The sequence below is a fragment of the Vanessa tameamea genome, chromosome 17 (assembly GCF_037043105.1).
Source record: "Vanessa tameamea isolate UH-Manoa-2023 chromosome 17, ilVanTame1 primary haplotype, whole genome shotgun sequence".
Lineage (NCBI taxonomy): Eukaryota > Metazoa > Arthropoda > Insecta > Lepidoptera > Nymphalidae > Vanessa > Vanessa tameamea.
In genome coordinates, this window is record NC_087325.1 from 10,347,035 (window position 1) to 10,360,063 (window position 13,029).

Sequence of the window (13,029 nt, forward strand, 5' to 3'; positions counted from 1 at the left end):
ATGATGATGATGATGCTGATGATGATGTTTGTTATTATTGATGACGATGTTGTTGATGATGATGATGATGCTGATGATGATTGTTATTATTGATGACGATGTTGTTGATGATGATGCTGATGATGATGTTGTTATTATTGATGACGATGTTGTTGATGATGATGCTGATGATGATGTTTGTTATTATTGATGACGATGTTGTTGATGATGATGATGATGCTGATGATGATGTTTGTTATTATTGATGACGATGTTGTTGATGATGATGATGATGATGATGTTGTTATTATTGATGACGATGTTGTTGATGATGATGATGTTTGTTATTATTGATGACGATGTTGTTGATGATGATGATGATGCTGATGATGATGTTTGTTATTATTGATGACGATGTTGTTGATGATGATGATGATGCTGATGATGATTGTTATTATTGATGACGATGTTGTTGATGATGATGATGATGATGATGTTGTTATTATTGATGACGATGTTGTTGATGATGATGCTGATGATGATGTTGTTATTATTGATGACGATGTTGTTGATGATGATGATGATGCTGATGATGATGTTGTTATTATTGATGGCGATGTTGTTGATGATGATGATGATGCTGATGATGATGTTGTTATTATTGATGACGATGTTGTTGATGATGATGATGATGCTGATGATGATTGTTATTATTGATGACGATGTTGTTGATGATGATGCTGATGATGATGTTGTTATTATTGATGACGATGTTGTTGATGATGATGCTGATGATGATGTTGTTATTATTGATGACGATGTTGTTGATGATGATGATGATGCTGATGATGATGTTTGTTATTATTGATGACGATGTTGTTGATGATGATGCTGATGATGATGTTTGTTATTATTGATGGCGATGTTGTTGATGATGATGATGATGCTGATGATGATGTTTGTTATTATTGATGACGATGTTGTTGATGATGATGATGATGCTGATGATGATGTTGTTATTATTGATGACGATGTTGTTGATGATGATGGTGATGCTGATGATGATGTTGTTATTATTGATGACGATGTTGTTGATGATGATGATGATGCTGATGATGATGTTTGTTATTATTGATGACGATGTTGTTGATGATGATGCTGATGATGATGTTGTTATTATTGATGACGATGTTGTTGATGATGATGCTGATGATGATGTTGTTATTATTGATGACGATGTTGTTGATGATGATGATGATGCTGATGATGATGTTTGTTATTATTGATGACGATGTTGTTGATGATGATGATGTTGCTGATGATGATGTTTGTTATTATTGATGACGATGTTGTTGATGATGATGATGATGCTGATGATGATGTTTGTTATTATTGATGACGATGTTGTTGATGATGATGATGTTGCTGATGATGATGTTTGTTATTATTGATGACGATGTTGTTGATGATGATGCTGATGATGATGTTGTTATTATTGATGACGATGTTGTTGATGATGATGATGATGCTGATGATGATGTTTGTTATTATTGATGACGATGTTGTTGATGATGATGATGATGCTGATGATGATGTTTGTTATTATTGATGACGATGTTGTTGATGATGATGATGATGCTGATGATGATGTTTGTTATTATTGATGACGATGTTGTTGATGATGATGATGATGCTGATGATGATGTTGTTATTATTGATGGTGATGTTGTTGATGATGATGATGATGCTGATGATGATGTTGTTATTATTGATGACGATGTTGTTGATGATGATGATGATGCTGATGATGATGTTGTTATTATTGATGACGATGTTGTTGATGATGATGATGATGCTGATGATGATGTTTGTTATTATTGATGACGATGTTGTTGATGATGATGATGTTTGTTATTATTGATGACGATGTTGTTGATGATGATGATGATGCTGATGATGATGTTTGTTATTATTGATGACGATGTTGTTGATGATGATGATGATGCTGATGATGATGTTTGTTATTATTGATGACGATGTTGTTGATGATGATGATGATGATGATGTTGTTATTATTGATGGCGATGTTGTTGATGATGATGATGATGATGATGTTGTTATTATTGATGACGATGTTGTTGATGATGATGATGATGATGATGTTGTTATTATTGATGACGATGTTGTTGATGATGATGATGTTTGTTATTATTGATGACGATGTTGTTGATGATGATGATGATGCTGATGATGATGTTTGTTATTATTGATGACGATGTTGTTGATGATGATGATGATGCTGATGATGAATTTGTTATTATTGATGGCGATGTTGTTGATGATGATGATGATGCTGATGATGATGTTTGTTATTATTGATGACGATGTTGTTGATGATGATGATGATGCTGATGATGATGTTGTTATTATTGATGGCGATGTTGTTGATGATGATGATGATGCTGATGATGATGTTTGTTATTATTGATGACGATGTTGTTGATGATGATGATGATGCTGATGATGATGTTTGTTATTATTGATGACGATGTTGTTGATGATGATGATGATGATGATGTTGTTATTATTGATGACGATGTTGTTGATGATGATGATGATGATGATGTTGTTATTATTGATGACGATGTTGTTGATGATGATGATGATGATGATGTTGTTATTATTGATGACGATGTTGTTGATGATGATGATGATGCTGATGATGATGTTTGTTATTATTGATGACGATGTTGTTGATGATGATGATGATGCTGATGATGATGTTTGTTATTATTGATGACGATGTTGTTGATGATGATGATGATGATGATGTTGTTATTATTGATGACGATGTTGTTGATGATGATGATGATGATGATGTTGTTATTATTGATGACGATGTTGTTGATGATGATGATGATGATGATGTTGTTATTATTGATGACGATGATATTGATGACGATAATGATGCTGATGATGATGATGATGATGATGATGATGATGCTGATGATGATGATGTGGCTATTAAATTCAAAATTAGAATATCTTTATTGAACTTGTTACCATTTTAGTGATTGTCAAAATTAGCACCGGTTCGGAAAGAAACACCTCAGACATGAGAAGAATCAGCGGGTAAAACTCAGCTGGAATTATTTTTTTAATTTTTTTTTTTTTCTAATATTTTTGTTTACAATCATAAATTATTTATTTTTTTAACGACGTTTTATTCCCAAGACGTGCTATCAACTATGAAATCGTTAATGTTAACAACCTTTAGCGTACAAACGATCTTCAACGGTGTTTTTTAGCCTTACAATAGAAAAGTTTTGAACGTTTTCTGATATCCTGTTGTAAAAGCGTATAAATTACCGAGATACGGTACCTACATAGATGGGCTTGTACAAAGTCCTAAATATTTTTTAATTGTACTTAAGATCCAATACTATTGTATAATTATAAGTTACAATCAAACATTCCTTATAATTAATTCCTATTTAATGTCCCTGAACTGTTGCAGATACTAGGTATTAGGTATTGCAATCAAATCATATCAAATCCCTATATTAAATATAGAAGCATTACACTAACCGATTGATTGTCAAATAAAACATTATTACAGGCAAATAAAGTACCCTTACCAGAGAAGAATCAGCGAAAGAAACTCAGCGGGTTTTTTTCTTTGCTTTTTTTATTTTTTTATTTATAAAGCCACTGTACTATGGAAAAATGTTTATTGATCTAATAGCCAACATACATAAATATACGTTTGACGTTGCAAACATAAGATCTGAAATCTATATATTTCATGTCGAACATTTTATCCAGGTATATTGTAATTAAATGTGTATAGGTCAGGTTAAATTAGCCACTCAATGAAACGCATAGCTTTACTAAACGGTGCCGTTCAACCAGCGAATGAATGCCAGCCAATTCATCTTCCACACATATAATAAAGTCGCACATCAAATAAGGTTCTATATTGACAATTTCCAAACTCGGTGATTTAAAAACTCTCTATTCCATGAACGAACGAAAGATGTCATTCAGGCTACTGGTTAATCGGCTAATTTTAACAGTCGGCTGCGACATATTTTTATACCGATAAAAAAAACGAAAGGCCATAAAATGGCGATAAATTTAAATTCTTTTTAAAACATACATCAAAGGCTAAGGCTAAGGCCTCCTCTCCCTTTGAGGAGAAGGTTAGAAACATATTCCACCGCGCTGCACCAATGCATATTGCTGGATTCACAGACAGAATTTCGTCGAAATAAGACATGCAGGTTTCCTCACTATGTTTTTCTTCACTACAGAGCACTAGACGAATTATAAACATTAATTAAGCACATAAAAATTCAGTAGTGCTTTCCTGGGTTTGAAACCTCAATCATCAGTTAAGATGTACGCGTTCTGACCACGGGCCATCTCGGCTCACCCTTTATACCGGATTGAAAAAGAAAACTAGTTTTATATTAATTATAAGAGATTCATTCGTTTTATTATAAAAAATAGGAAGATTAACTATTATGTCAACATACATGAATCTGTAATATTTCCTGCGCCTACAGCTAGCCTTTGAAATTAGCCGCCGTAGCCAAAATTCGGTCACGAGGACGTTATTATTAAAAAGCATAAAGGCACAGTCACATATGTAGTAATAAATAGATTGCCTACGATTTTTAGGCTAGTTTAAATTAATGAAAATGATTATCATTTAAAACCATCTATGCTAATTTAAATGGGAAAGTAACTCCATCTGTTACGCTTTCACGGCCGAACCACATTTTTTTTTATGGCATAGTTAGGCGGACTAGCATATGGGTTACCTGATGGTAAGTGATCACCAGCGCCCATAGACAATGGCGATGTAAGAAATATTAACCATTCCTTACATCACCAATGCGTCACCAACATTGGGAACCAAGATGTTACGTCCCTTGTGCTTGTAGTTACACTGGCTCACTCACCCTTCAAACCGGAACACAACAGTAGTGAGTACTTCTGTTTGGCGGTAGAATATCTGATGAGTGGGTGGTACCTACCCAGACGGGCTTGCACAAAGCCCTACCACCAAGTAAATTGGAATTCTTTTACGCGGTGCGTGTGCTCACAGCACAGTGAACTGGCCGAAATTGTCACGTAAGGTTAACGTTATGCCACTTCCAGGTGACCTTCCGCACTATTTCTCCTTCCCTCCGTCTCTTTTTATTTATACTTAATACCTACGACTGCATGACACCCCCCTCCCCCTACTTCCGAAGAAACTGCGGGCTGGCCCTAGTTAATATATATATTGCAAGAAAAAACATTAATACAGAAAAAGAAACCGGCTAATTTCTGAAACGCAAACAAAAAACTAACCGGAAAGCCAACGAAACTCCTCTATTTCATTCCAGGAAATGTCCGTTAAAGTAGCGTGGATTTTAAAAAAAAAAACCGCAAAAAGTAATCTAAAACCGAAAATAAACAGCACTGTAGCGCAGTTCCGACTTCACAGAACATTTTCACAACTCCTGCCCGAATACATGTTGTTTCAGGTCGAACGAAAAAATGCCATTTATTTTCTTTCCCACTTTTTTTAATTTACCAACTAAAATTACGATTGGTCGAACAGATAAAATGCATGTACTATTTGCAATACAAACTCAAAAATAACTCAAAACTCAAAATTCCTTTATTCAACATAGAAGCATTACACTTACTTATTGATGGTCGAACTAAACACTACCACCGGTTCGGAAAAAGGAACACCTTGACCTGAGAAGAAACGGGGAAAGAAAATCAGCGAGTCTTTTTTTTTTTTGTCAAATTAATTAGATACATACTTGTATATGAATAGAAACAGCCAGGTGGCGATCGTTTCATTCCCAAGGTGTGCTATCAAACATAAACTCACTAATTGTATAGTAACCTTTCGCACACAAGCGTTCCTTAACATTTTTTTTAAATTTGGCAACAGAAGTATTTTGAACGCTTTCTGGGATCCTGTTGTAGAAGCGTATACATTGCCCCACAAAAGAGTTACTGACTCTATGCAGTTGAGTAACAGAAGTAACAAGATTGTGTTTGTTCCTTGTGCCAATGTTATGAGAACCACATTTTCTCATAAAAAAATTAATATTTTTCCGTACATACAAAACATTACAGAATATATATTGAGAAGCAACAGTTAATATCTTAATTTCTTTAAATTTATATCTTAATGATTCCTTGGCTATAAATTGCGCGAATAGCCCTCTTCTGCAGCATAAATATAGTATGGATAGCGACTGCGTTACATTTGCGGACATTATACTGTGAAAGTAACTGAAATAAACTAGGCGAGCCGTATCAACATCGGTAAATAATCTAAATTTTTTGACCGCAAACACCGCAGAACTCAATCTACCCGCCAATCCGTTTATATGGGGGTGCCACTGTAACTTGGCATCAAGAGTAAGGGCAAGAAATTCAGTTGTTTCAACTGGATCTATCGATTCCCCGTTGATAAGTACATCGGGTTTTACATTTTGCACATTTGGTGTGCTAAATTTTACAATTTTAGTTTTTTTATTATTCAGCCTAAGATTATTTACGCTAAACCAGTGTACTATATCAGACATAGCATTGTTTACATCGCCATACCGTAACTGTTTCCTATTAATTTTAAAAACCAAAGAGGTATCATCAGCAAACAATACTAAAAACTAAGGTAATATATAAACAACTGTAATTAATTTATTTATTTTATGGAAACATGATCATACGCCGCGATACTAAGCCCCTAATAAACTCGTTTATACTGGATAAATCCAGATATCGAATATTCTGTTCCCATTTAGCTATTAGAGGATAAATTCCTTCCGTAATTGTAGTTCCAGAAAGTTCTACGTGGAATGCTTTACTGGAAGACCAACCAAAACAACGAGTTTAAATTCAAAAGCAACTTTAACGCCGCGTAAAACTAAATACTTCTTACGTGAAGAATACTGACGACTTACAATTAAATAATATAATAACGAACTTTTTTATTTACATGGGTTAATTGACGCGCACATGGGCCACCTGATAGCAAGTGGTCACCACTTCCTACAGATATTGAAACCGTGAGAATTTTTAACCATTCCTTACATCAGCAACCTTGGGAACAAGTATATAGACCCCAATCAATTAAACCGGATCACAACAGTACTAAGTATTGTTGCTTAGCGGCAGAGTATACAATGAGTGGGTGGTACCTACACAGGCTTGCACAAAGCGCTACTAACAAGTGGATAGATTGATGGTTAATGGTCATTACCACCTATATCCTTTGGCACTATTAACTAAACTACTTATCCCTTACTTCCACAACCGCCTTGTATCTGTAATGACATTGGCTTCAAACCACCCTTCAAACTGTAACCTTTTTAATCAATGGAATAAAATTATTATATTTCTGTTAGGTATTTTTTATATTATTGTTAGGGAAACAAACACTAAATGTTAAGTGCATTGAAATATTAATTAATTTGTATATAAACCAATCAAATCTCCATTTAAATCTAATTCATACGTAGCAATAAACGTGCACTTCAGTTGCATTACCGATATTCATTTTAATTTATTAAAGAACATATTGGACTGACAACGTCTTATTCTGGACGATTTTCGACAATATTGTAACCACATCGAACGCTTCGATTCGAATTCTGTTTTTCGCCAAAATTGACTTAGATATTTTTGCTCTAGGAGAATACATTATCCTCTTTTTTTAATACCGTAGAAAAGTATATGGAACAAGCATAGTCAGACCTTGATTTATAAGTAGATTTGCTGGCCAGACTCGCTTGCACGTATCAACTACGTACGACAGTGTGGTCAGCTAAAATTTAAAAATAGAAATGTCATCTTTATTTTATTACTGGCAGCACTAAGAGAATTTTGAAAATTTACTGCTAGGATCTATAATTTAACGTTTTCTCAGACGTTATGACTTACTACTGTGGGTTTTTTTCACCTATACTGTATAGTCAAGGAGCGACATCACATTTATTTTACAATCGTACTTTTTAGTATTGACGAAAATCATTTAAACGATTGACCTTTACTTGACCTTCTCCGCTAAGTTACCCTCACCAAGTATTTAATAATATTTATTGGTTCATATTCTACAAATAAGATTTGAAAATTGGATTAAAGTAACAGCCTGTTATCGACCCACTGCTGGGCTAAGGTTGTCCTTTGTAGGAAACGATTTGGAGCTTCCACAACGCTGCTTCAATGCAGTTTGGTGGAGACACATGCAGGTTTCACGATGTGTCTCTTCAACGCCGAGCACGAGTAGATAGCCTATTTATAGAGTGAGTTTTTAGATTACGTTTAGTGTAGATAAAATTGCGTGGATCAACTAGTTAATAAAGACAAAAGAATACCAAAATCGTATTCCATAATAATAATCATAATCGGAGATGGATCCGATAATCCGTAGCGACTCTTGGAGCGGAAGGTAGTGACCACGGTCCAATTGATCATCAAATTGCTTAATCTATACTAATATTATAAATCCGAAAGTAACTATCTGTCTGTTAAGATTTCACGACCGACCTACTGAATCGAATTTAATAAAATTAGGTACGAAACCGTAGACGAAAGTAGTTAAATCTCTATATATAAAAATTGTTGATTGTATAATTATTCGATCGTGATGAAAACTTGGTGAGTTTATTTGTTAACGTCCTGGAAGGATTCAACCCAAAAAGTTTATACTACTTTGCATTTATGATATATTTGATCTTCAGTAAACGTTTAATCATTCTATCCGTGCGAAGTTGAGTTGGGTAGAGAAACAAAAACAAAGAAACCAAGAATTCACTCCAAACACTCCGACTCACGAATCATAGCCAAATAATAATTAATTCTCTTTGAATCGTACCATATGCGGAGTTTATATTCAATTTGCATTTACTTGTTCTGTGTTAACAATTCAAATTTGAACAAAAACAACCAAACAACAGAATTACCGACAGCTACGGAATAATTATAATTCATATTTGTGTAACAACTATTATAGAGCAGAGATATATCTGTTCTTAGAACAGGTGAATCATAACCAAATATTGCGATTTTAGAACCGCACATACTCTGTATTTACACGTGCTTAAGAAAACGTCGTGAGGAAACCTGCATGCCTCCCATCGTCTATACGTTTAGATCTTTTAAATTACGCAACGGTTTTCAATGCGGTTTTCATAAATAAGCAGAGTAATTCAAGAGGAACGTTTATATGTATAATACAAGCATATTATATTAGTGAAAAGCCGAGGATTTCATGTTTCCTAGCCGGAAAAAAAAGGGTTTTTCATTTTGTGTTTGTTCAAGTTTTTTAGATTATAGTACCCGCGTGAAGCCAGGTCGGATAGCTAGTTAAGAGTATAAACTGGTACAAAATAAACATTACGCCTTTTCAAAAGAAGAATACGTAGCCTTAAACATGTGATTACATCTGATTAATGACAAGCGTAAATACGTGGCTACGAAAGCTTTCAAACGATATAATTTTCAATTCTGAATTTACCATTGTTTCATTTGAATAAAATTATATCACTTTCAATGAATTGTTGCATAAAATTAACAATAAAATGTAATACAACTTTCGATCTTTCTATATAAATAATTTGTAAATTATGTTTATTAATGTTAAACTCTTAATAAATATTACAAGCTTGTACCAAAACGTAACAAACGTCTATCATCTGATAGCGTCCGCAATATTCAATTTCCGGTGACGTCACATGAAGCCTGTGACACTTGGACATCTAACACCACATTGTACGAAATCGGTTTACATGGCAGCACTACAGTTGACCGACAGTAGCCGTATACAATTACGATACGACCATAGAGATTTTAACATTTTTCCGGAAACCTAGTAACTATTTTAAGCCCTGGAATTGAAAATATCCATTATGCTGTATTAATATAATAATACACACGCACACACGCACGTACACACGCACGCAAACACACACACACACACACACAGAGAGAGAGAGGACAGGAGAAGGCTGGGACTTCTCGACGCGATACATCATGATATGGCTTGTCACTGTTGATGCAGATCTGTTTACTAACGAAAACGCGTTAAATTAAATTATCGGCGTGAATTAACAAATATAATCTCATTTGTATATGTTGGGTGTCTTAATTCTTACATTAATCATCTCACGCACACTAAGACGTGACAGCACGAGCGTCACTCATAGTAATGCACGGCGATAATTTAGCTTGAAGGGGCGCCTTTGTGAGTGAATAGATCTATATGATATGCCGCGTCACGACACGACATGAAACCCGAAGACGCGCTTTTGCTTGGACTCACACATTCGCACAAACTACATAGACTCATAACTACGAGTACCTACATTTTTGTAGATTGTACGTCACAGTAGCAGCCCAAAATCTTACACACATACACACAGAAAAAGTGACTAAACATGAAGTGTTTATGAATTGAAATCTCACAAATACTTCTCTAAATAACAGTTATACAACATAAAATACATATTAATTGAATATAACAATAGTATAACTTCGACAGCTTGGACGCGTTTCGATTTCAGCATACTAAGTTCTCTACTTAAAAAATATTCCCATATTTAATGTAGCTATTCTGTAATAACACACATGAAACCCGATATGTCACACGATCATAACATATCCGAAAATGATTTGCGAAATTGACTGCAACAGGTATAATATTTAAATAACACAAGAATCAAAATAAGTATCACAGTAAATCGACTTACAACATTTTACAGTAGATCGTCAAATTTTTTTGTTTTAGAAAAAAATTTTGTTCCCGAATAATTTCAATTTTTTCTCTGTTAAAATTCAAACATCGTGTTAAATAATTTCATGTACTTAGTAATTTAAATATCATCCTAGCTTTATCTCTTTTATTTTAAAAATTGCTTTCATAATTATATGTTTAATACTTTAATACATTACGAAAGCGAATTTTATCTTAATAAATTATTCTTTTTTTTTTAATAACTGAAAAAAAAACTAAATCAATTTATATAAATCTTATACCAGATGTAGCGTGTTTCAAAGAAGACTTTAGTATAAATATTTCAGTATATAATATATTTAATTTTCCCCTTAGGCAGTACAACAAAACACTTAATTGCGTTTTTCTTCAAATTAAAAACATATATATACAACAATATATTCTTTGTGAAATAAAAAAAATTAAAACAAATTTAAAGACTGTATTTTACATTTGAAAAATTATATTTCATAATAAGAATTATATTTGACAGCTGTCAATGTGACAAAGGCAACTTCAGAATAGCGTTTGTACTCGTAAACTTTTATTTGTATCGCGAGAAAAATCAATGAAATTCAGTGATTTTTCGCTCACTTTAACGATGAAAGACTACGTAAAGAATATTGCATGTCTGAGAGTTCTCAAATATTTGCGTCAACTATATATACCTACCGCACTCAACCCGACGCCTGCGTCTCAAGGTCAATCAAAAAATAAATCTTTTACTAGGTAGGGAGGGGTGGTTTGCAGGTATTCGGGTGCAAAGTAACCTATAGACTGTTCGAGACTATAATATATCCCTGTACTAAATCTATTCAGCCATTCTGGCGTGATTGATTAACAAATCCATCCAAACTCGAATTTACAATATAATCAAGAAACAATATAATCAATCAAAAAATGAAATAAAAATCGTGACTCCATAAATTTATTCTTGAAACAGTTGAATATTCTCGATACTATTATTAGAGTAATGAGTAAAATAATTGTGTAGTAGACTGTTTCCATTGTCTAGAAGCATTTTAACGACAGTAATATTTTATAAAGGAATTCTGAGCGTCAATTACCTTTAGATGAAATATCATCCGGTGAACAGTTTTGAACCCATTGTTTATGCTAACCCAACAAATACTGCCAGGACTCGCTCTGATGGCTGCTTGTATAAAATAAAATCTAAATCCGAAGATCCGGCTTAGTAAGACAAACTGAATATCTGTTGACCCAAATCGGCCATGATTCCTAGGGTTTTTTGTACGTTTGTAATAGATGATCCGCACCAACTCTTCAAGAAACGCTCTTTGATTTTCAGACCAAATTTTTTTTTATGGCATAGTTAGGCGGACTAGCATATGGGTTACCTGATGGTTAGTGATCACCACCGCCCATAGACAATGGCGCTATGAGAAATATTAACCATTTCTTACATCGCCAATATGTGCCACCAACCTTGGGAACTAAGATGTTATGTGCCTTGTGCTTATAGTTACACTGGCTCACTCACCCTTCAAACCGGAACACAGCAATACTTTTGTTTGGCGGTAGAATATCTCATGACTGGTACCACCATCTCTTGTCACATAGGAGGTGGTGACCCGATGTAACATGAAATAACATTGTTCAAATTGTCTTGGATATTTGTTTTAGCTCTGATTTTCTAGGAGTGGCTTCATAGACTGATCACTAAGTAGACGACGAAGAATATATTCTATCAATTAGATCTTTATTGTAACTTACTTTTTAATTCTATTCTACAATAGTTTTCTGAAGGAAACAACATGAAGCGTGCGACAACTTTCCAGTCACTATCGTCCGTTTCGTTTTGACAAAAAAAAATTGTATCATGCTGTACGTGATACTGGCCTTTACAGCGTCACTGGCGTAGATGCGAGTACTAGATTCCGTCTTGAAATTGAAATGACCTTAATTCTGGGGGCGTCTCCTATAAAATCACGCCTCAGATCAGGACGTCGGAGGGGTAAGGAGCGATTCTGCTAGTAACACCTAATTTGACGCCAACAGTCATGAGGTCACTAGTCGGGGACCTCGTTTGCGCCGAAAAATAGTGAAAATGTATGGCGTGTGTTCTCTTTAAAGAATTAATTTGCTGTAGTAAACCTATCATCTTTGTAGACACAGAAAGCCCGAGTCTGTCCGGAAAAATTCCTCTGAAGGAGGTGTAAGAGATTACTCTTTTGTCTGATTCTCTCAAAAAAACGCCGTTGAGAGTATTTTGAGGTGTTTGGCGATCGAATCGATGTCGA